Genomic DNA, 22457 nt, shown 5'->3' with positions numbered 1-22457 from the left:
CTATATTGCTCAACCACTTCCCATTTTTCATCACCACCCCTCATGTTTTACTAAATCCCAAGAATTACATATATCATTTTATCTGTAAATATTTCATCCTGTATGCATAAAATATAAGAGCTATTTTTAAATAACCACCATAACACTTAGATAGGCTTTTTAAAAATTCAATTATAATTTACATAGTGAAATCATCAGATCTTCAGTGTTCCTAATAATTAGTTTTGAAAAACATGCGTTAGTGTAATCCACACTGTTTTGCGGACAGAACATTTTCATCACCCCAGAAAATTCCCTTTTGCTGTTTTTAGTTGTACATACTTTAGAATTGCACAAAAATTGCATCATACAGTATGAAATTTTTCCCCTTCTTTGTCTCAACATATTTGTGAAGTCTATTCATGTTGTTGCATGTGTCAATAGTTTGTTTCCTTTTATTGCTTTTTTTTATTATTACTGCAATAATGTTTTCCACTGTGAACTAACACTGCAAGTTACCTTGGTAGACTATTATGACAATTATTTAATATATGATATGATATATTTATAGTTTAAAAGGGACCTCCTGGGAACCTAGTGCTTTAGGTCAAAGGGGTATATTCTTGGGTCTCATGGCAGACCAATGAGAGAATTATTTGGGAATGGTTGTTAAATTTTTGTGCTTCTTATAGCACAGCGTGATACCAAAACACCTTTATATGATACTTTATGCTTCACAAAAGACTAATGTACTGTATCATTTAATCACAACAAGTGGTAAATTAAGTTTTATTATGTACCTTTTATAGTCAGAAAATCTGAAGCTCAAAGTATTTTGGTAAAGGCTGAAAGTGGCAAAGCTGAGATAATATAGCAAGAACTGTTCCAAAAGGTGCAATAGTCTCCTCCATTGACAGTTACTCTCTATAACCTTGCAGATTGGATGTGGTATGGGGTGGGAGGAAAAAGGTGGGACCCAATAGCCTTTGAATTTGGATTTGACCATAGAAATCAAGAAGAACTTAAGTTATTACAAAACAGAGTATTCATATTTGAAATTTTGCCTTTTCTACATTGGTAATTCTTTGTAGGGGAAGATGACAAAAGGAAGGAAGGAAGGAAGGAAGGAAGGAAGGAAGGAAGGAAGGAGAAAGAAATAATGAAAGAAAGAAAGAAAGAAAGAAAGATAAAAGAAAGAATTGTAAACCAATTTTGTGTCATTTAGAATTATAGTTATAATTCTATATTCTACTCCTGTTTTCTTCCTTCAAAGTGCCTTGAACATAGTAAGCATTCAATAAACTTTTAATTACTGGTGATATCAATAGTGACATTGCTTATGTTCTATTTATAGTCTCTTAGCTTTGTATTCTTAAGGAAATGGAATTACTCACGGACAAAAAAGGAAACTGGAAGTTAATGAGATATTATTTTTCTTTTCATCATTGATTGACAGCATACTCTTAAGTAATATTTTAACTGTACAAGTATAACTTTAAATTTTAAACTGGAAAAAAAAATTTAACTCATTGAATGGCTTGTACTTCATAAAGAATATGGAAGAATAACCTATTGGGAGACATTACTGATGTGCACATTTTCTTAACAACTGCTACATATATGTTTGCTTTTCTCTTTGATAAATGAAATCTATATATTTTGCTACTCTTTAATAGGATTGTTTTATCTGAGTTTAATACAATAATTTAACTAGAGATTAACATTATATGAGATGCATGGTTAACCTAGACTCTCTTTGTCTTCCCCTTACAACAACTAATTTTCTAGGTGTACCATGTGGTAAGCTTGTGCTGAAAAATGGAACGACATGATAAATAAGGAAGCTTCTTAGGACCAAGTACTAAAGAGCTGATAAGAGCTGATTTAATGTGTTTAAGTGAGGAAAATACAATCTTTACTATCTTTAGACACAAGGGGCAATGTAATGTTGATTCTTGGGTCACTTGTAGCTTACTCTCTATCAGTACCTTTTTCTCATCTTCTGCAGATGTGTGAAAAGCATCTTGGTAGGCTTCTCTTGTAATTTCACAGTGAAATTAATCATTAATTTCATAGTGAGCACAGGAGGGAAAGCCTAATGGATACAGTTGGGATGACATTGCATAGGATTTTTAAAAGGGGTTGAGCTTGAGACAGGGCAATAGAGTTACTCCAAAAGACATGAAGAACAATGAAGAGGGAGCATAGTGTCCAAAGAAGATTCTCTAATTTGACCCCATCAACAACTTCTACAATACTGTTTCTACAATACTGTAGGCAGCAAAAAATAATGGACATTTATTCTAGCATGATGTAATTTATCACATCTACTAATATTGTAATATATCCTCAAAAATGTAGAATAAATATAAATTGTGACCATGAGAAAGTGCCCTGAGAAATAGGTAAAATTAAACTGCATATCATTTTGAATATCCCTGTGGTTTTTGTAGTGCTAAGTATATAAAGACATGCGCAATTGTAAGATACAGACTTCAAAGCCAGATAGGAAAGATATTTAAATATTTTAGGATTTAAAAAGTTCAAATGTTTTAGTATTAGAAGAAAAAATCATATTAATCAGCTCAAGAAATGCACTAAACCCTAGTGAGCCTGGTAGATTTCTGAGAATAGGGGTACTAGGTACAGGTTAAACACAGAGACTTACCAAGTTTCTACCACTGAGTAGCAGTGACTGAGAGCAAATATCCAATCTCTCTAACCTCTAATTTTCTCATCTATGAAATGAGGGTATCTCAGTTGTGTGATTGTTGTAAGGAATAAATAATATGGTTCTTAGCAAAGAACCAAGCACAGTGGAATCTCTCAGTATAAGTAGTTGTTACTATTACCTAGTCCCCCTATTTTAAGGTGCCTTTGGAAGCACTTTTTCACTACAGCAGTTTCAACATTATTCTAAGCTTTCCCCAACCTCCCGTCCCACCCACAACATACCTGAGATATCTGATACCTATCAATCACTTTGGTTTACTATGGGAAGTAAAACATTTTCAGCCAGGTAGAGAGGTTGTGGGATGTTAGAAAGAGGGTATCTCTTTCTCTCCTTAGTGTATGGATTACAATAGCAACATCATTCATAGAATTTGCTTCAGCAGCCTGAAGAAATAATAGTGATAGCAACAGAATTAACATTTACTATCTTTTATCGGCAGTTTTGCATTCTTAAAACCTGGTTTCTTGGGGCGCCTGGGTGGCGCAGTCGGTTAAGCGTCCAACTTCAGCCAGGTCACGATCTCGCGGTCCGGGAGTTCGAGCCCCGCGTCGGGCTCTGGGCTGATGGCTCAGAGCCTGGAGCTTGTTTCCGATTCTGTGTCTCCCTCTCTCTCTGCCCCTCCCCCGTTCATGCTCTGTCTCTCTCTGTCCCAAAAATAAATAAACGTTGAAAAAAAAAAAAAAAAAAACCTGGTTTCTTTAAAAGGGTGGTGGCAGAACTCTGTATGAATTATGTTGATTTGCCATGGGAGAAAAATAAAATGACACAACAAATGGTTTCCAAATTTGCCAGACTCATTGAGACAGCAGCTCTGAAAAACTTCAGAATGAATATCCAATTCAGAGATAAACTCAGCCTCTAATGTTCCAGGTGAGTGAAAAATGGACAGACTGATAACACAGTGACAGATCTGCTTCTACTTTTCAGGAGCATTTGAGTTCAGCAGGGGAGAAAATAAATGGATGAAAAAAATATTTTAGGAGAAATTATAATGTCTTGTGTAGTGTTTTGAATTGAAGTTATAATGCTTTGTAAACAGAAATCACAGAAAATTAATAAAATGAGCATGTTTTTCTTCTAATATCAAAATTATACAGGCATCTAATATATTTCCCTCTGTAGATAATTTGATTGTAGATAATAGTAAGTGGCATGTAAGAATTTTTCTTAGGGTCCCTGGGTGGCTCAGTCGGTTAAGGGTCCAACTCTTGATTTCAACTCAGGTGATGAGCTCAAGGTTTGTGAGTTCAAGTCCAGCTCCATGCTGACAGCAGGGCAGTGCTCACTCTCTCTGTCTCAAAATAAATAAACTTATTTTTTTTCTTCAACTGTATATAAAAAGCATGTCATTAATATTTTGGAAGCTTGCTATCCCACCCAAAATTAAAAATTTACATTATTAAGAAATTAAGAAAACGAAATTATTCAGAGAAGAAATTATTATTTAATGGCTACTTGATAAACAGTTTAGCATTAAAACATAATGACACCAATAAATACATATTTGTAACACCACTTCACTAAGAAAATTACATTGTATCATGTATGTAATCAATCATCTTTTTAAAATTAATTTTCATTTTTAATTTTTATAAATATCACTTGAATTCAATTTCTCTTCTATTATCTTCACAAGAAGGGGACAAGAGCTTGTCTATATATTCAGCCTAATAATTGTTCATATATATTTATATACTATGAATGAGTTCCTCTTAAATCAACTTCTCTGGTAAGCAATGATTGTTCCTTAAGTCTCATGGATTCTCTGCTGAGCCCATTTTGACTTAAATTCCCCTTCGTGAGCAATGGGTATTGTATGTAAGCAATGAACCATGGGAATCTACTCCAAAAATCAAGAGCACACTTTACACACTGTATTTTAGCCAATTTGACAATAAATTATATTAAAAAAAATAAATCAAGAAATTCCCCTTAATTTTCCTCACAAAAATATTAGACTCAAAGCTCTTTTTGTTTTTGTTTGTAGATCAGGATAGGAAGAAATTCTGAGTAATCAGATTATCACAATGAAGGATTTTTTTGATAGCAGTGGATATTAAACATTTGAGGATAGTTAAAAAATAAATTATGTTTCTATTTTACATTATCAAAATTTACAGTGCAGAAATAAATCTGCTTCAATATGTAAATCTTTAATTCCTACAGGAAATCTAACTAGAGATTTCACAGGTATGTCTTCAAGTTCATATATAACAAAGAAAAATAACACTCAAACATCTTCACACAATCACCAAAAGGAAAATCTAATTCACATAAAAAAAAAATCTCACTGATGTTACTCAAATGTGTACAGCCAATTTTCAAGTAAGGAAGTAGCATACACCCATAAGATCATTAAAATACTGATAAAAGATTTTAATAGACACATATACGCATAATGTAGATGTTATGTGTAGTGAAGAAAGAATAGCAGTGAAAAGATTTGCCAGGTAGTAAAAGCAACTCATGTTCAATGGCTTAGTTTATCTCTCTGTGTCTATAACAACAATCAATTAAATGAGAATTCAATCTCCTTAATCATCTTGGATTATTGTCTTAACCTGTAGGGAACATTTAAATGATTAAAATAACACTCTCACACATGTTAAAAATAAAAGTGGATTTCCATGATAGGACTGACTGAAAAGATACACAAATATTAGTTTTTGTTGTTACACAAATAGCACAAGCTTATTAGAAATAAATGCATACAAGAAAAGGAAAACAGACAAAGTATCACTGTGTCAGCCACATGAGATAACCTGTTGACTCTCCTGTTAAGAATTACCTTTTCTAAAAAGATCATTTAAAAATATGTACCCAAAGCATGCAATGTCTGTACATTTGGGCAATTTCACTTCTAGAGATCTATGCTCAGAAAATAATGAGATCTATCCTCAGTACACTCAAAGAAAGGTATTTATGCTGTTTACTACAATTGTAAGAACATTCCTGCATTTTCCCATAAAATTAGCAATGTAATTTTCCAAGTTAAGTTTCTGATTACATATTGTGCTAAGACCACTTACTCTTTATGTGATATGTGACATAACTAGTAAATGATGAAGCCTGTGTCTCCATATTTTCTTCTTAAATGGCACAATGTGCCCAGATATTTGCAATTTACTTTTTCCTCCATTTGCCCTCTGCTCTTTAAGAAGGAAAGGTTAGCTATGTTTACCTAATAAACTTGTGAAAATGTAGAGCTAACGTATGTAAATAACTACCATGATGGTGTGTGAAATAGCTAATTCTACTTAACTTATAAAACATACTTCAGTGGAAAAAAAGGGAAAAAATCATTTTACTGCTCATCTCCTGAGACAAATGCCACCTATGATGAAATAGTGTTTGTGGAAGTAAAGAATAGATTTAGTTCTGGACAGGAATGAGCTACTAACTGGATGAAAAGGAAGCGAGGTTGAAGACACTTTCCCAGTTAGGCAAAAAAGCACCAAGACAAATGTGAAGCATCAAAAAGAGTCTACCTAGGGTCACCTGGGTGGCTCAGTCGGTTAAGCATCTGACTTCGGCTCAGGTCATGATTTCACAGTTCATGGGTTCGAGCCCTGCGTCGGGCTCTGTGCTGACAGCTCAGAGCCTGGAGCCCTGCTTTGGATTCTGTGTGTCCCTCTCTCTCTGCTCCTCCCCCACTCATGCTCTGTCTCTTTCTCAAAAATAAATAAGCATAAAAATAAATAAATAAACAAAAAGAGTCCACCTAGAAGCAAAAGAGAAGTGGCCCAAGTGCATCTTGTATTTATTACAAATTTCTCAGAATAACTTGTTTAAAACCATTCAATTTTGTTGTTGATAATTAAAACTCCTTAAGAAATGATTGACGTCAAATGATTGACAGACATTGGTTCCACTGTTTCCTTTTGTAGGAAACTGTCTACTCACCCAAGCGACTCCTGTGAGGACTAGGGTTCTTCTTTGACTTTGACAGTATATATCTTTAGAACTTGGCAATTTGCCCCCAAAGCTTCTTAAATGGCAAATGTGTACGTGAAAATATTCAAATGTTATTTTGACTTTGATTCAAAATATTATTCAAAATATTATTGTACCTTTCTAGTTTGGCTATTTGGTATTTTCATTAGAATAAGGTTCATTCAGGGGCGCCTGGGTGGCGCAGTCGGTTAAGCGTCCAACTTCAGCCAGGTCACGATCTCGCGGTCCGGGAGTTCGAGCCCCGCGTCGGGCTCTGGGCTGATGGCTCAGAGCCTGGAGCCTGTTTCCGATTCTGTGTCTCCCTCTCTCTCTGCCCCTCCCCCGTTCATGCTCTGTCTCTCTCTGTCCCAAAAATAAATAAACGTTGAAAAAAAAATTTAAAAAAAAAGAATAAGGTTCATTCAGGCATTTTGATTCTTTCCCTTTCTAACCTGTAGTTTCCACCTTTACTGATTTTATCATTCTTAATCTTCTATGATGAAACAAATTTATCCAGCCGGTAGAATCATTTATTCTTGTAGGGTGAAGAAACATCAGAATAATAAAAAAAAAAAGAACAAACGTGAAAAATGTATTCATCTTTCTCCATTCTTTTTACCTGGATGTTGGATTGTTTGCTTCCCAGACTCAGTTCTGAAATTATCAATCTTGGCAGAAACACTTTCAAAGACAGAACTATTGGACACTCTGCAAAGAAAAATAAAACTTGAAAGATACCATCCAGTAAGGTGTAGATTCATGGATCCCTTGGGAAACATTAGACTATTCTGGTTACTATGTTAGTTTTATAGTATATTCCTCAGATTTCCTGTCCTTCCAACTGCAATAGACTGTGTTTTGGTTCCTGCTATGTATACTCCATGATAAAATTGTGATTCAAGTGGAACTTTTAAATAAATGCAGGCTCATAGGTGTTGAAAAGAAGCACCGGAAATAGAGATAATTACACAAGCAGGAAGCAGTTTGGCAACCTTAAGGGTTAGTCTCCTTTGTATACTAAAAACAAATACATATGTGCCTAATCAAATCACTGTCACATTTTCCTCCATTGGACACATTAAATAGAGATGCTTGACTTCCACACTGGGCCAATTCAGGACACAGGATACGGTTGTATGAGTAAAGACCATAGCAGGGTACTTGTGCAGTAGATGTAATGATATGATGATGATGATAACAATAATAAACTATTACTTAAATTTTAGAGTCCTAAAGTAGAAAATATATCTTACTAAGGAATATCCAAATTTTGATACAAAAGTAATAATTTACCAGAATGAATGCCAATTTTACAACTAGATTCTCATATTTGAGTAATCGAACAGATGACGGTAATTTGACAGTTCCCTGTATCTAAATCAAGACAATTAACATTGCATTAAAACTTGTATTAAGTCGGGGCGCCTAGGTGGCGCAGTCGGTTAAGCATCCGACTTCAGCCAGGTCACGATCTCGCGGTCCGTGAGTTCGAGCCCCGCGTCGGGCTCTGGGCTGATGGCTCAGAGCCTGGAGCCTGTTTCCGATTCTGTGTCTCCCTCTCTCTCTGCCCCTCCCCCGTTCATGCTCTGTCTCTCTCTGTCCCAAAAATAAATAAACGTTGGAAAAAAAAAATTAAAAAAAAAAAGAAAAGAAAACTTGTATTAAGATAGTGATTTGCTTTTCATGAACACCAAATACTCAATTCCTTGTCAATGAATTATCACAAAATAAACACCTTGATATACATTTTTATTTTATTTTATTTTGAGAGGGAGAAAGCGCACATACACATGTGTGAGCAGGGGATGGGGCAGAGAATGAGGGAGAGAGAGAATCTTAAGCAGGTTCCAGGCCCAGAATAAAGCCTGAAGAGGGATTCGCTGTCATGACCTTGAGATCATGACCTGAGCCGAAATCAAGAGTCAGATGTTTGCTTAACGGACTGAGCCACTCAGGCACCCAACACACACTGATATCCAAATAAGTGAATGTGCCGAGCAAAACTGATGATGAGAAAGATTTTTATAAACTTACAACCCATCACTGTGCCAGTTACAAAGCTACTGCTCCTCAGTCCAAGTGTGTTTTTCCTTTCTTTCCTCACTGGTGCTGGGCTAGGATCCACAAACCATGTTCCTTTGTCTGCTGTTAGATTCTACCAGTTGAGGACTTGAGAGACATAGTGGAAGACAGGAGAGAAGGGACTTGATCCTTACTTGCTGGCTGTTATCACCCGACTCCAACCATCTTACTTCATGCCAGTAGAAGCAATTGGCTCCATGACGTGCTTCATAGATTTCTGGTAACAATCTTGTTGCTGCCCTCAGGGTTTCCAGGATGAGGAAGGCAGCGTTCTTTCCTCAAATGCCTGAGGTGAACCAGGTGGGGCTCTTCTCCTGAGCTTCTGAGTTATCAGCAGAGCCAGGCACTGCCCCTTCCTCGTGGGTCTCATTTCCTCAGGGGTCTGATTGCAGCTCTGAGCTCCGGAGATGCCAGCACCCTCTCCTCAGAAGTGTGCATACCAACTTGACAGGAGTCCTGCTTTGAGATTTTAGGTTCTGGTAACTCAAACTTTGACCTTCATTGCCCAGCCCTATGGGTAACACCTGTTTCTTATATTTACTAATCTCTGTGTTATCCCATTAGGTTCTTTTTCAGCCCTTCAACACAATGTAAACAATTCTTATATTAGGTTGTCTCTATTGAAAAATCTATTATTGATCCTGTCTTCCTAAATAAAACTTTACTTATATACTCAGTGATATGGATAAAAGAAAGTTGACACTATTCTTAACTAATAAAATTATAGAATAGTTTACAAAAAATTTATCGTAAAAACATAAACAGATTCAGTAAACAAATCTTTCGGATTATTAGCCTTATTTAGTACCTAAAATAATTAATAATAAATGTATGAATCAAATGTGCAATAATATTTCTAGTATGTTTTTCCATGTAATTTTTGTAGTTCTTTCAATAAGGCCCAAAGAGGTAAACTTTAGTCTATACCTCAGTAACTAATTTAGACATTTGAATTAGGAGAATATAAACAAGAAAAGGCATTTTGAAATTCCACAGTGAAAATCCTGCTTAAACATACAGATGTATAAAATTCTATTTTACTATTGCCACACCAAATCTCACAAACTAACGCTCTTCACCAGCTAGTATAGCACACTCAGTGGACAAAGATGATTTGATTGAAAACATATTTTCTCCAAGTCATAAATTTATAAATAACTCAAGAAACTTTCTTGCCTTCCCATACCTATATGTAAAACAGACAAGAAAATGTACAAAAATTAAGAACCCACTATCTCCCGTAGTGAAAAAGAAAAGGGATAATATTTCTTGAACACTAACCTGGGGCAGGTAATATGCTCATGGCTTCATATAGCACTTAATTCTCACATTACCTTTTGAGATATGAATCATTAATCACTTTCTCCTTTTCACTTGAAGCATGAGAAAACAGAGTCCTTAGAGAGCTTTAAGTGTCAGGCCCAGATTTCAACCAGATCTCCTGCCTTCAGTTCCTGTGCTTTTTCTATTATTGTATCCCTAGCCTAGTTGGTACTCAATACAGTCACTACACAAAGAACAAGTCTAACCTGTCACTGCCAACAAGTCTCACTTTGTATATTACATAACATTTTCAGAATGTGCCAATTTATCACTCTGTTTATTGAAGGGGTATTTCCCATATCCCTCCTCTCTTTCCTCCCCTTCCTCTATCTCCAGCTCTTTCTCCACGTCTAGCTTCTCTTCTTTGTTCATTTCACAAGTGTTTGCTTTTAAAATCTGTGAAAAGTTCAAGTTTTTTTCCTACTAATGCATAGTTGTTGTTTTAAATTCTAATTACATATAGCATTCATCATATATATATATATATATATATATATATATATATGAATGTACATGTATTTATGGTCAACATAGTGATCATCAGAAATTCATAGCAATAATTCATAACCATAATTTTCATCACCTATATTAGTTCCTAAAATAGCTTGGCAGACAGTCTAAATTGAAGTACATGATTTAAATTGAGAACACCAAATTAAATTCTCATTTGTGTCTGAACAAAAATTTTGTTTAGTATCAATTGTCGAGAAATTTTTGACTCATCCCCTTTTCAGAAACAGCCAAGTATATTAATATAAATATCTTATGTTTCTCTGAACTCATTTCAGTAATTTAATAAAGCTGTTGCTTGAGTGATTCAATTGTCTCACACATTCTTTGTTTTTGTTCTTTAAAATAATAAATTAGGGACTCCTGGGTGGCTCAGTTGGTTAAGCGTCTGACTTTGGCTCAGGTCATGATGTCTCAATTTGTGGGTTCCACCCCCACGTCGCGGTCTGTGCTGACAGCTTAGAGCCTGGAGCCTGCTTCAGATTCTGTGTCTCCCTCTCTCCCTGCCCCTCCCCTGCTCATGTTTTCTCTCTCTCTCTCTCTCTCTCTCTCTCTCACAAAAATGAATAAACATTAATTTTTTTAAATAAATAATAAAACAAAATAATAAATTATTATTTATTGTTTATTGGCAAGACATTTGAACTTTTAAAATTATTGAACTATATCTACAATGCTCTGAGATTTCGATTTTTAATCTATTGCATGTTTTTCACCTGATTTTAACTTTCAGAGCTGGCAGGTGTTGAAAATCTCAAAATGCCAAGATGAGATTTGACATGTATTAACACTTAGTGTTTACTTAAAATATAAGGAATTCCAACAAGAAAAAGTGTCAGACAGTTTCTACCTAGAGAGTATGCGGAATTCAGAGGAGCTAGCAGTATTGAATTCATAATGCTAGATTTTAAGTGATCAAAATGACAAATGGCCCCTTCCAGCAACTTTCTCAGTAAATATGGAATGTTCACAAGATAGAAGAATGATATTTCAAGTGGTTACAGTAGGATTTTTTTTTCCCGCAAAAGTAATGACTCCACGTAAGACTTTCATGGTGCTGTCATCTCTCAGGTTCAAGAAGTAGCTCTTCCTCATCTCCAAACACCTTTTTCTTTCAAGCCCCATAGCCAATTGACATTGACGCTCCGTTATACAATGCTTTCAGAATTAGAAACGCTCCAGTCTAGTTTATCGGACCCTCAAAAATTTACACACCATAGGAAAGTTTTATGATGCTTTGGGTAACATAAACTTGCTCATGTTTAGAATAGCTAAACTGTTGCTACTACAGTTAAATTCAATATTATCACCAACTGTGGCTGTTAGAAAATCCTTAAAGGACCTGAAATGGAGAGTATTTACAAATACTCTCACCTCACCTCAGGTTGTAAGCCACAGACTTGGCATTCTGTGGAGGAAGAGGAAGTTTTGAATTGGTATGCTATTGAAGCTTTAACATCTTCTGGACTGAATAACTGGATAGCCGAAATTTGTCAGGAAAATATTATTTCTACCAAGATTCTACCAAAGGTTTGGAAAGAAGAAGTGAACATAGTATGGTTAAAGGCAATAAAGAAAAAAAAAAACCTTCACATTTGTATTCAGACAAGGTGAATTTGGTCAGTAAAGTGGCTACCTTGGCTTACATGTTTGACTTGTTCTTGTGGACCATGAGTCCTTGAAGCAAAGCTTGGTCCTGTTCTTGTCAGTATTCATAGTTCCTAGTCTAGAAGCTGAAACTCCAGCTAAAGAGAAAGCACTGGTGGTGAGAAGGCACTAAAGGGAGGAAATATATTTGGCAAACATAGGAGGTGTATTGGATATAATTAAAAGATAGTTTGCAAGTTAGAACTGAAAGAGAAGGAAGTCAAAAGGCTTTCCAGTTTCTGTGTTGGAAATTTGTGAGAATGTTAAGGGATTATGAGTAGAAGATGGCTACAAGACGTATTTGATAATGCTTTTAACTCAATAAATTTTTTATTTAAAAGAAAGAATAGGGGTGTCTGGGTAGCTCAGTTGGTTGGGCATCTGATTCTTGATTTTGGCTCAGGTCATGGTCTCAGGATCCTGGGATTGAGCCCCAGGTCGGGCTCCAAGCTGAACATGGAGCCTGCTTGGGATTCTCTCTTTCTCCTTTTGTTCCTCTCTCCCTCGTTCATGTGCTTTCTCCCATTCTCTCTCTCTAAAATACATACATACATACATACATACATAAGACAAATGTATTTTGTTCTTGAAAATGTGGTCTGAACTAATTTGAATAAAGCATGGTATTTATAATATTGATAGAACTTATAAATGCTTATTGCCTTTTGAAAGTATATTTACCAGTTTTAAAATAGATTCAGCTTTTCATCACCCATTCTTAGAAAACACTTCTTTATCTGTAAAGTTGGCCTCAGCATTCCCATGCTACCGTGTATGCTCTTGTTATTATGCCAATGACCACTTGAGTTCACACTCTTCCAATGCAAGGAGCATACCCTATTATTGTTTCTACCTAGTCCTTTGCCAAATGTCTGGTAGGCAGTAGGCACTCCATAAATATTTGTGAACTCAAGTAAGCACTAGGTATATGCTATTTTTGCAAAAAATGGCGGGCATTTCAGAGTTTTACATTTGAACGCTGGTGGTGTTCACGGTGTGCCTGTGTTGTGGCATGTATTGCTTTGAAGAAAAGACCTGCTCACAATCTAATGACAGGACATTCAATAAAAAATATTACATAATAGAGAGATAATTAATTTAAAAACAAAGCAGAGGGAAGTCTTGTAAAATTCCTGGAGGGAGGAGAGCAGCTTTTTATATGGAGTGATTAGAGAAGGACTCTTGAGGAAGTTCAGAGACTCTACTGAAGACACTGAGTGAAGATGTGAAAAATATTAAGAAATATTGGTCTGGGCAGAAGGCACAGCATGGACACAGAGCCACCACTGCTAAGACAGAGAATCTTTCATTCCCTGTGGAGACTTTGTCTTCAGGAGCTGCTCTGGGCTCTCTTGTAGCAATGAAGGCTCTGGCTGTTTAGACAGGGAAAGAGAAAAGGAATGCTTTGGACAGCATATTTGGATAGAAGGGTAGAGCAGAATAAGCTGAGGGCTCCAGGAAAATGAGTTCTGGGAGGCAGGGGAGGAGAGTGGGGTCCAGGGAGAAGGGGGGGTGAAAAGAGAGACATATAGGTAGAAAACAGGCTGATCCTGAGTCTATATCTGGGTTCAGGGATGAGCATTTCCCTAAATATAGATCACAAAAGAAAAACACATTGTGAAAAAAACTTAAAACTTTGTTTGTAACAATATAGTCAGATCTGGTTTCCATAAGAATAAGTACTTAAAGGTTGAGGAAGTACTTATCAATACCAGATTTCTTTTTTTCCCTGCATGATGCTAAATAAAGTGCTTTGGTTGGTTTCCCCCCAACTACATCACATCAGTGGTTTTCAGCAGGCCTGAAATTGGTCCCTAGAATGTGCCTTTCTAACTCACTGCCCAGATGATGCTGATGCTACTGGCTCCTGAACCATACTTGGAGAACCCCTGAATTACACTGACTGAAATGGTCACTTGGCTGATGTCAAATAAACACAAGTTAAAGTAAATGAAAATTTTACTACTTTATTTTCAGTTTATTTTAGCTCTTTGGACTATTTTTATAACAATTGGTTTTTCTTTACAGTAATCCTATGAATATATAAGTTATAAGTATACTATCGTTCCATCATCCAAATGAAAGTGAAGATTGCGAACATCAATGCTAAGTGTTTATTGATTCCTATTATGGCTCAAGCTGTGACCTAAGTGCTTTAAATTAATTAACCTCATTCAGTCATCCGACTTGTGTTGGGTATTAATAATGATACACACTTTGCAGATGAGGAAACAGAATAGCAAAGGGCATATATTGGGGCGAAGGACCTAGGTTAGGCTGATCCAGAATTTTCTTCTTTTTTGCGACGTTCTTTTGTTCTGCATTAGGCAATGAAGCAGACAACATATTCACAAAGGGATCATGGACATAACCTAGATCTACTGCTCCTCTTTTTCTAGCACTAATGTTTCCTGCTTTGAAATATCAGGTCCTTTGGCAGCACCATGGTTTAACAGCATGTTGTTAATCCAGTGAAAAGCACACTGAGCTGCTGTGCATATTTATATATTTAAATGGCACTGGGTATTTCAGTTTCATGGTCCTCAATTTGTTCCCTGGAAAACGGCAGAACTTTCTGTAAATCCCTGTTTATGGGCTCTGTGGCAAAGATCCCAAACAGGGAGGGGGAAGGAGGAGGTTATGTACCAAGAACATATGACAATGCTCCAAACTTTAGTTTGAAGGCTTCCTCCTCTTACAAGTCAGCGGAGGTTTGTGGCTGAGATAGGTCATCAGACTGAAGTTACTTAAGGCAGAGAAGTAAAATTTAACCTTGTCCAAGTGGGTTGTAATTAGCTAGCTTTTCACGTGAACCACACTCTCTGTTGACATAGGGGGTGAACATAAACAACTGAGGCACTTGTACCTTCAAACCCACAGCAAGAGAGTTTGAAATTATAGTTTAAGTAAGCCAGTTTCTTAAGCGTTATTTATAAGATAATCAGAAAAGAGTAAGGATTGAAAAGGGTGGAGGATAGGGGTGCCTGGCTGGCTCAGTTGGTTGAGCATTCGACTCTTAGTTTCCGCTCAGGTCATGATCTCACTGTTCAAGAGTTCCAGCTCCATATCAGGCTCTATGCTGACCACACAAGGCTTGCTTGGGATTCTCTCTCTCCCTCTCTCTCTGTCTCTCTCCCACCCATGCTGTCTGTCACAAAATAAAGAAACTTAAAAACATATTGTTTTGAGATTCACTTCAGATGATAAGCAAGGTGTTACCAGGAGAGTCTAGTTATGCATGAACTTTCTGAATTTTATTTTGATGGCTGAAGAAAAGGCAGCTATTTCTACTGTTAAGGTCAAACAGTTTCTCTTCATTTCTTGGGCTTCCATAAGGAGACATTTTTCCTAAATTCTCCTGAATTCTTTCTCTCTTACTCTGCCCTAGGAAAATGGGGTCATTTAAACAATGGGTAAAAATAGGAAGGATACACTATTGGGCTTGGCTCAACCTCTTCTGTTACCACATGGGGAAAAGCAGCTTTCCTCCTATTTCTTCATGACAGAAGTCTACTCCTGACACTGCCCATACTTTGGAGTGCTTCCTCAAAATTCTCCAACTCTCTCTTCCTTCAGTGCTGGAATCAGCCAGGTAACCAGAGCTTTCCAGAAGGGGCACTCCCAGCCTAGAATAGGAATCTCACAGGCTAGTTCCTTCTCCCTTTTGAGGTTTCACTCTCTAACCCTCTAGCCTTGTACAGTCAACCAGATGCTCTGAAGAATCCTAGGGCTCAATCTATAGGTTTGTTCTGGGGCCTTATGGTCAGAGCATGTCATGAATCACTTCCCGCTGGCTAGAGAAGTATTTCTTTAGTAAGAAAGATTCAGTCAGATGTGCTGATGTGCCTTTGTAGGGTGACCACTCACTCATGTTAGACATGAGACCAGTTCAGGGCTCTGGGCTACCTACTGACTCTCACTAACTCTCACTAACGGAAATGCTGGAAGGTACCCTTTGTCCACAGCCATCGTGCCACTCACTCTGCAAGCTCCAGACCAGCCATCAGGCGAACTGCCAGAGGTAGCTGCACGTATCTTCTCTGAGGGCTTTCAAGTTAATTGCTCTACATTGCCTTTGAGTCTTTCTGATCAATGTCCTCTCTTGCTTCTCAACATGGTAAAGCCCAAAGTCATGTTCTTAGGAAGTTGGTCTGTTGTGTGTGCGTGGTTTTTTTTTTTGTTTATTTATTTATTTTGAGAGAGACAGAGAGAGTGCAAGTGGAGGAGGGGCAGAGAGAGAGGGGGAGAATCTCAAGCAGGATCCGCATTGTCAGTGCAGAGCCTGAAGTGGGGCTCAATCTCATGAACTGTGAGATCATGACCTGAGCTGAAGCCAGAAGTCCAACGTTCAACCGTATGAGCCAGCCAGGTGCCCCAGGAAGTTGGTCTTAAATGGTGCTAGAGATGGAAATGGACATTTTTGTGCAAATGTGGCTTCTATGCTTTCTCTGTCTCTAGCCCTCCCCTGACCCCTCCCCTGTCCTCCTCATTGGTGATGATGTGTGAGAGGCAAGGTGAGACCACACTCTGGAGAGTCAGTGATTATATCATAAAGAGTTTAAGAGAAAACGTGGAAGATGAGTTGTTCTAGGTTTATGATATAAAATTCCCAAGAGTAAATTTAACATGAGGGGGAGAAAAAATTGTTCACATTTTCCTACATACTCTAAGACTTGTATGATCCTCATCCACAAAGCATAGTAATAACTCTTGAGTCTTCAGAAGCTGGTATTCACAGGCAGCGTGGTGCATCCACCATGATGCTACATCATGAGTAATTCTGTAAGCGGCATTAAATAAATGCTATTAGGCAACTGCAGAGGCAAGGCAACCCATATCAGTTCAATACAAATGGATTCTGAAGAACCGATGCCTTGTGAATAACATGTTACTACCTTTTTCTCAAAGTGGGAGATATGAAATTTACCCAGAACCATGCCTTTGACAATAAGCATGGAGACATAGTTCCTGGATCTGAACAAGAAGAGTGATGTCTGATACTGTGAAGAAACTTCACCTGCATTAAATGTACAATAAGAAAAGTTATATACCTCTTTTCCATTCTAACTTTATCAATAAATCACTATACCCCTCGTGCACCGATGGGTTGTGTAATACATTTCTAAATGAATTTTCTATAGACAGAAGCCCAGAACACCCTAGGGTTCTGCCCTAAATCTTACCTGTGCAGGCCCTGGAGGAGGCTTGTTGTAGTTTTGTGGTACTGAGGAATGAGGGAGTAAATTTACCAATTCTGTGATTCAGTTAGTAGGCCTGTTGCTTTCTTAAATTAAACTGCAATTTCCAACTTAGCTTCAGTACTAATACAGGTAATATTTTTCTCTATTCTCTGCTTTCTTCTCTTTTGCCTTATTCCTAGTAATTTCCGAATCTAGATAAAGAAAACCACTGCTATACTTTGGGCCCACTTAGACACCAAACCCCACATCAATGTCCCTTCTTTTCATATGTGAAGAATAAAAAATAAAAAGCTGATGGGGCACCTGGGTGGCTCAGTCAGTTAAGTGTCTGACTGTGGCTCAGGTCGTGATCTCATGGTTTGTGAGTTTGAGCCCTGCATTGGGCTCTGTGCTGACAACTCATTGGGGCCTGCTTCGGATTCCGTGTCTCCCTCTCTCTCTGCCCCTCCCCTGCTCACACCCTGTCTTTCTCTCTCAAAAATAAATAAACATTAAAAATAAATAAATAAGTAAAAAGCTAAAAGCTAAAGGAGTATAAAAACCTTCCAGTCAACTGATTTTGTAATGTATTTCTCTGCCCATCCACCTCATTCCTTTTTTCTGTCTCAGGAGGCTTAATCTGTTATTTAGATGTGTAGCTTAGAGGAATACATCTTACCTCAAGACTCAGTCCCATGAGAATGTTGAGGTGAAACAGTGGACAGTTCTTTTCAAACACTGCCATATAAATCATGTCATCAACCTATCTCAAAAAACCTGTGAGATGGGTACTTACATCAATTTATTAGGTCTGCCTTAACAAAGCACCACAAACTGGTTGGCTTAAAGCAACGGACACTTATCCTCTCCTGGTTCCAGAGGCTAGAGGTCTGAAATCAAGGTGTCCACAAGACTACGCTCCCCTTGAAGACTGCGGGGAGGAATTCTCTCCTGCGCCCATGTCATTCCCTGGCTTATGGACACATCACTCCAGTTTGTGCTTCTGTATTCACATCTGTGTGTGTCTACACCTTTGTATCCAAGTCCTCCTGTCCTCTCTTTGACAAAGACACAAGTTACTGCATTTAGGGCCCGCTCTAATACAGCATGACTTCATCTTAACTTGATTGCATCTACAGAAACCCTATTTCCAAATAAGGTCTGTAGCCATGCACCGAAGGAAAAGTTCTCAGGCACTTAGACTGAGCCAACGTGCAGGGCTCCCTCTGTCAGCGAAACGGCAGCAGCAGCAGCAGCAGCAGCAAACTGCACATGGTCTCTGTTTCACGTTCGCCAGGTGTAAACATCAAGGAATGTTAAAGCAGGGGAGGAAAACACAAAGAGCCTCCAGACATAGACCAAACACACATCTGAATAACCCAAGATAAGCACCCAGTCTCAAGGTCTTTAACCTTAATCACATCTTTAAAGTCCCTTTTGCTAAGTAAGATAACACTCATACATCCCAGAGAGAAGAAGCGAGCGTCTTTGGGGATCCTCATTCTGGGATGGAATTGTTGATCATAAGGTATGCATACACTCAGATTTAGTAGAGATTGCTGGTTTTTCAAAGTGGTGATATCAAATTGTACTCTTAACAGATGTGGGTGAGAGTTGTCAGTACTTGATATTTTTGTCCTTCTTGGCTTTTGCTATCCTGAAGAAGAGGACCATGACGTGTGCCTCAGTTCTCCCCAATTCCAATTTTCTATATTTTTCAAAATACTGAGTTAAGAACTACAAAGAGTCCAAGATTTTAAGCTACTTGCAACCAGCAAGTTCTAGCCAGCCACAGTTTCACAAATGCTACGGAAGATCCAAGATTGTTGGGTCACAGCTGAAACACAGTTCCTTACCCTTAGTAATAGCAGGGGCCAGACTACACACCCAAATCCCCACGGGACAGCACAGTGTTGCCTGTGCATGCGGGTGTTTGCATACAGGGAGGAAAACCTTTATATTGAGACACCCAAATCTTTTTTTTTTATTTTTTTTTAAATTTTTTTTCATCGTTTATTTATTTTTGGGACAGAGAGAGACAGAGCATGAACGGGGGAGGGGCAGAGAGAGAGGGAGACACAGAATCGGAAACAGGCTCCAGGCTCTGAGCCATCAGCCCAGAGCCCGACGCGGGGCTCGAACTCACGGACCGCGAGATCATGACCTGGCTGAAGACGGACGCTCAACCGACTGCGCCACCCAGGCGCCCCTACACCCAAATCATTTATAATGAAGAATATACATGTCTGCCCTTTTCCCTGAAATAAAACATTATGACTATTTTCCAAAAACTGTTATAAAATCTGCTCTTATTCTGGTGAAAGACACTCTCATCATAGTCTAAGGCATTCCACATACCAATATCTCTGAAAATACATTCTGAAACTAAGGCAGTGAGTGCACCTGCTTATAAGACATAGAGAGAGGTAAGAGACCTATGGAGAATTGTCTCTCAGCATGTTGCCTACATTTAATCTGTTGTTAGGTTTGGTAAATAGATTATGATACATTTAACAAACAATTCATTATATGGCTGTGTGGGATAAAATGGAAAGTATTATAAAAAAGAAAATTAAAAATATCCTTGCTTCCTCAAGAAGCTTACAAACTAGTAAAGGATGAAAAACACAGACAAAGATTATATTACTATTAAATAGAATGTGCTCAGCATGTGCCAGAAGGCTTTCTTTGTGTCTAAACAATTCCAAAATTTCCTATTATTGAACTTTGCTTCTGCAGTCTTTGATTTGTAGAAGTTGAAATTGTTACATAATCACATCTCTTCATTTTCTAAATGTCTTGTGTCCTGGAGCTTACTAGGCACATATTCATTGTGTAAATAAGTTTTCTTTCTTTATTTAAAAATTTTTTTTTAATTTATTTAATTTTGAGAGAGTGAGAGAAAGTGAGAGTGGCAGGGGGGCAGAGACAGGGAGACACAGGATCGGAAGCAGCCTCCAGGCTCTGAGCTGTCAGGACAGATCCCCAGGCGGGGCTCAAACCCACAGACCGTGAGATCATGACCTGAGCCAAAGTCGGAGGCTCAACCGACTGAGCCACCCAGGCGCCCCAATAAGTTTTCTTTAAAAGCAAATGGGAAGATCATTTGTTGCTGTATGGTTTAGAAAAAAAAAATTGCAATAGAGATTCTTCAAATAGATCTTTATAGATAACTGGAAAAAAAATAAATGGAGAAAGGGTAGGTATTTTAAGTGCAGATAGAAGTGTGGAGAGCAGACCTAGAGAGCTTAGTGTCCATTTTTCCTAAAATAGACTAAAAATTTGGGCAATAGGAATGAATACAATGTTGGATGGCCAACTCCCCACTGTTTTCACAAGTGCAGGCATTTGGTCTTAATTCTTTGCGAATAAAAGTGTTTAGTCCACAGCCTGTAGTAAAACGTGCTTTTGATTTATTGAACTGAATAGAATGAATGCTGGAGCTCAGTATTAAGCCTTAAAATCTTTGAATATGTGTGTGTGTGGAGGGGAGTCGGGGAGGGAGTGCATCAGGGCAGGCACAGAGATATTGACGTGCACTTGAAAAAGCTAATGGTGCTTCCAGGAATGAATTGTGTAATAATAAAAGGTAGAGGGTATGTGGGAGCAGGTGCCTGGCAGTCCAGATTACAAGCATGCTGAACTGGAAGGTTTGATAGAAAGGAGGGGTTGAATATAAATACAAACCTGTATTTCAGCAACAAAAATCATACATCTCTGAGTTAATTTTTTCTCTTGGACATCTAGAAAAATGGTGATAGTTTTAATTGTGAAAAAAAAAGGGTAAGAAAAAAACTTGAGTGAAGAGGAAAACTGAATTAGGGGTTATTTTTTCAACATTTTTAAGAATCACTGAAATAAATACTTCCTTTCACACTTGCCTTACAAAGCTGTGAGTCCACTGTTGATGAATGTGAGATATGATTTCTTTAAGACAGCCTGGCATTGGTGCTAAGAGGTTGTGGAAATTTATCATTTCCTGACATATGGTGAATTCTTGATATCTCAGTGCCCCTGTTTACTTTTAAATGTTTACCGTAACCTTACCATGTGTCTGAGTTGGGAAGTGATATGGACCAACTCTCGAGGTAAAGTTGTTAAGACTGAATGTGAATGGCTTAAAACAACAGTCATATTCAAATTAACCTTTTCACTCTCTGTTTTTCTGTATGTAATATTAATATATTAGTTGTAACACCGATAATAATTTGAATTAACATTTCTAATGCATTCCAAGACTGAACATTTTAAAAACATTTTTTATTTTGAAAAAATAGGAGATTTACAGAGGAGCTATAAAGCACAGAGAGTTCCTATATATCTTTCACTCTTCTGTTAACATTTAATTTAACCATGGAACATTTGTCAAAAGAATGCATTTGAAAGTTTTTGAAATATTAAAGTTACCACTGTTGTCAAAAGTTTAAAATTTGCCTTATCTTTACAACTTTATATCCACTTATCCATATGCACATCTCATACACATGCATGTCATAAGCAAAATATTGATTTTCCAAATATACGGGCTTTAACATTTTGTCAACTCTAAGAACATAGTCTGTAGTTTACTTTAAATCCTTTGTGACATGCAAGTGGCCATATTCTCTTTGAGATGGTTCATATCCAGTGAAATTAGTTATTCATTCAGTTAGTAAATTGCAAATAAAAATTTTAAGTCGTTTAATCAGGAAATTCAAGTTTAATTTTCTTCTATTTAGACCTTTAAATTTTATTTCCATTACTCATTGTGAAAACAAGCTGACAATTTAATTAAATCAAATGGATTACAGAACTGCTAAAAATGTGTCAAATTAGTCAAAACTGTGATTTTTGCCAACTAAGAAACAAATACTCCTTTATACTCTGGCTGTTAGGCAAACCCCACAGCAATTTGTTTTAAAATACATGGTTAGAAATGTATCATTTATGCTGTGAAAATAATGCATGCATTTCAACCATTCTAGTTACCATAACAACAGAATATAATGCATTTTATTTTATTTTAATTTCAATCAAATTCATTTGGATTTGATTGTCACAACCAAAAATGAAACAGAGACAATCAACAC

This window comes from Leopardus geoffroyi, chromosome B1 (genome assembly GCF_018350155.1).
Source record: "Leopardus geoffroyi isolate Oge1 chromosome B1, O.geoffroyi_Oge1_pat1.0, whole genome shotgun sequence".
Lineage (NCBI taxonomy): Eukaryota > Metazoa > Chordata > Mammalia > Carnivora > Felidae > Leopardus > Leopardus geoffroyi.
This window is presented reverse-complemented; position numbering follows the sequence as displayed.